Source organism: Falco naumanni, chromosome 1 (assembly GCF_017639655.2).
Source record: "Falco naumanni isolate bFalNau1 chromosome 1, bFalNau1.pat, whole genome shotgun sequence".
In the NCBI taxonomy this organism is placed as follows: Eukaryota; Metazoa; Chordata; class Aves; order Falconiformes; family Falconidae; genus Falco; species Falco naumanni.
In genome coordinates this window covers 48,096,553-48,100,826 of record NC_054054.1, presented here as the reverse complement: position 1 = coordinate 48,100,826, position 4,274 = coordinate 48,096,553, and positions in this window count along the sequence as shown.

Genomic DNA, 4,274 nt, shown 5'->3' with positions numbered 1-4,274 from the left:
TGTGGTATACTTCTGTTTATTTTCATACTAGAGAATATTTGGGTGAATAATCAGAATTCTTAGGTATGTGTGACCAGGTTTTAGTCTGACTTCAACTGCACACACACACACCCCAAAAAAGTTGTGCAACAGAAACCTTTTGTTACCTTTTTCAATACTGAATAATTGCAGGCTGTTCTCATAGTGACAGTATATTTGCAGTTTAAGCAGTAACATTTTAATTAGTCTGTAGCATTGGGACATTCTAATTCATGTATTCGGCTTTCAAGTAGAAGTCCTTTGTTAAAGCTTTACATCCGTTCATCTCTTCAGTAAGTTTTATGTTGAGCACAGCTCTGAAATTCTTAATAATCTAGGGTGGTTAACTGGAATTGCTCAATGTATTCATAACTGTCTGGTTTAAGTGGACAGTGAAAGCCTTAACTCTTCTGCTTATTTTATCATGTACGTTTACTGATAAGTGCCCAGCATGACTTTGGAAAACGTCTGCTCTTCAAATTGAGCCAATAAATACTTCTAACATTTGGGTTTTTAGCGCTGTGTGAAGAAACATTGTAGCGAAACAAAGAACATCACAGTTACTTAAAGGTGCTAGTCTGATCTAGGTTCACTATTCAGGTGTTCGCTGTAACCTACTTACTTGGTAAATTCAGCAACAGTTGTTACGCATTGAAGAAAATTGTAATTCTTGGAAAAGTTGTGAAATCTTTTACAATAGCATTCCAATTTCAGTCTAAAGAACAAACTATAAAGAAGATCCTATAAAGAATGAACTAATGGCCATGGTTCTTTACAAATACAAACAAACAAAACCCCAAAACCTCTTCCATTTTCAAATGCTGTTCCTAGATCTGATCTCTTGTGTTTTGGCCAATAGGTAATTCAGACATGGTAATGCTTACCTACTGTTAATGAGGAAAGACTTAAAATCTGCCAGTAAATCTGATTTAACATTTAGGTCTGGTTGTTTCAGACTGGCTTAGAATGTTTTCTTCTGGGTGTTTTGTTTGGGGTTTTTTTTTTGGTTTTGGGGTTTTTGTGTTGGTTTTTTTTTTAATGAGACTTGTAATGGACATAGGCCTAAAACTAGGAGGGGATGAGTTGAAACACTTAGGCTTTACATTTAAACTCTAATGACAAAATATCTTTGTAAAGCAAGTCTTGTTAAAGGCTTATATGTTTCTTAAAATAGAGCATTTTATTTGAAGAAAAGGGCTTTTCCTGAATCTCAGTGCAACTATAGCAATGCAAGTAATGTGTGATTATCTTCAGCTTTTTTGGCTTGCAAAACCAGTTGAAAAAGAAAAGAAAACATTATCTTTAAAAACAAAACTTTTTTATGTAGTTCAAGCCAAGAACTTAAGACTGAAGTAATGAGGAAGGAGCTAACTTCCTATTTCATGTTATAAATCTGCACTTTCAGTTTGGAGTTTTAGTCCCAGTATATTTCTTCTTTGCACAAATAAACTCTGAAAAGTATTATTGTTTATTTACCTGACTATTTTTCCAGCAGCAAGTAGCTTCAGAGGATTTATCCAGCAGAGTATTAGAATCACAGAGAGGCTGACAGCTGCACTTTGATCCTGAGGCAGTCATTTTTGATACCACCTGCAACTGCTTGTTATCCCTCAGTAAGGGAGGTAAGAAAGAAATAGGGGAGAGACAAGTCAGGTGAGATGTGTTTGTGGGAAAGGACGTTTTTGGGGACAAGGGAATGAACAGGGATATCTTGCAATGCTGAAGAGCAAAGATAATAAGGCAACCTCAGCTGATACACTACTATTTTGGAATGTCAGCCTAAAAGTAGTTGTATATGAAATCATGCTGAATGAAAATGACTTTATGCACTTTTACAAATTGTATTGTCAATATTTAAAATCAGATTTAATATTATAAGCCTGGGACAAATGGTGACACTTAACACGTTATTTTACATGACTAGGAAAGCAGGACTACCTCAGCTTAATAATCGATATGGTCCGATACTTTTACCGTTGCCTAGCTACTATATGGTAGCTCATTGGTGGTGCTCTGATGTTGTAGAAGGCGGTAGGAAGGTCTGGTCATTTGGACTATAAAAGGGCTTGCATAAGCTTGAGGGTTGGTAAACCCTTGAACACAATGACATCAGTAATTACTCTCTTGTCTCTGTGTTGCTCTTAAACCAGGAATTGTTGTATCAGGCCTTTTGATACATCTGTTATCAATTACAAGTTAGTCAATTAGTCAAAAAAAAACCTATTCTGTAACTACAATCAAGTATCGGACACAAAAAAGGAAAATTAGCACTTTGCCTTTAGTTCAGGTAATTTATCTGTCAACATCAGCTGTCCCAGAGAATAGCAACCCTGAATATGAATACTGTAAATAGGGTGAGAATATAACTTCAGCTAGAAATTGCATAAATTTAGTCTTGTTGTCTTATTTAAGACAGCATGAAAAGCTTCCTCATTAGTTTGGTCTTTTGGTTGTCAGTTGAAAGCTGGTATGCAGTTTGATATTCTCGGTTATGCCTTGCAGAAGTTACCATCTACCATAATGTAACTGGCTTCTGTGTAAGCCATTGTGTTTTACCATCGGCTTCTGCTATATGGAGATACTGAGGGGAGCTCAGCACATAGAGCTCTTTTTTGCTTCAGAATAAACTCTGTTGGAGGGAGGCTGGTCTCTCCATTACTGCGTGTTCAACCATAGGAACTGGTGGGGCTGCTTTCCTCTTAGTGTACCTTCTGGGCATTTGGAAAAGATAAAACAAAAGCTATGACATAAAACATTTGGCAGCTTTATCATAGCTGTAAGACTGTGATGTGTTACATATTCAAGGGGCCTAAACCTTCCCATAAAACGTGCTTTTTTAGTCTGCAGGTTTGTTACCTAAGCTAAACATGTGCATTCTTAGTCCTAAATGTATTGGCAATGCCATCTTGCAGAGTTAAAATGACTGATTATTTGTAACGGTTTGGTTTCTTGGAGGTTTTGCAGTTTGGGGATTTTTTCTTCAATAAATTAGGTCTGGAGTGGATAATAAAAATTTTCCGTGCAGTCTGAACATTGGCTGACTTTAGAATACTGAGTAGACCCTGTATGGTATTTTAAATCCTTTAAAATATTAATATTTGGGTTAATACTATTGCTCTTTAGTCATAGAGCAGGGAAGTAAAAGCCAGAGTGGAAGGTGTCACTTGAGTAAAAAATGAAGACTGATGTAAGAAAAAAATGAGTGTTAATAAATGTAGTCTAAAAACCAAATTTAAATTATTATCTACCAGACCTGCAAGGTTTTGGACTGGTCTTCCACAGGGATGGGGGTAAGCAATGACATATCTGGTTCTATAAACAGTGTGACGTGTTTACTTGAGGGATTGTGTGACATGGTTGATTGCAGTAACACAACTGGGCTCAGTGATCTGCAAACGATTTAGGCTGGTAGGTTCAACAACAGGAAGAACTAGATTTTTTTTTTTTTTTTAATGCGTCTGAATTTATATAGTGCCTGGTCAGTTATATACAGTGATTCAGAGCCAGAAGAATATATCTACGTATATTTTTCCAGCCATTAAATGATTATTCATGCTTACTCTGGAGCACCTCAGAGCAGAAGGCTGCTCCAGGTCAGCAGCACTCCTTGTGTAATCATTTGCTTTTCAGAAGGTGTACAGTATCTACCAACCACCTTTTCTCACACCAAACAGCACATAAAATGCTCAGGTAAACAAGAAAGTAGCAGCTCACTATTTGACTTAACTGGCACGTGAATCCTGATGTTACACTTCGATAAGCTCCTCCAAATCTATTCAGCTGGGGCATGAACCCATGACCTGTCTACTGCTGAGTGGAAGGTCCTCCGCCATGTGCTAGTATCTAAACCCACCCACGGCACTGACTTGCCTTGAAGGCAATCAGGAGTCTTTTCAACATTTGCATTAATTGTTTGAAATGAACTGTGGCCGGGTCCTGAGGTATTTAAGACTGTGGAGATAACGTTTGCTTAGTCCACTTGTTGCCATACACTTAATTAGGCAGCTTGGACACCAGACAGGGCTGGATATAAGAACAGTGCTAGACAGTGCTATCAATATCAAATCTATAGTCTTTGTGCTAAAAATCACTGTTTTAAAGGAGCATTTTGTTTTAAGAAGAGTTAAGTCTTTTGCGACTGCCCTTTTTCTGTTTGTCAGGTATCAGAAAGTTTCCATTTATCAAACCCATCACAGCTAACTGCTGCTGTAACGTGGCCATGAGGCAACCAGCAAACGACCATCCGTCTTTTCTTG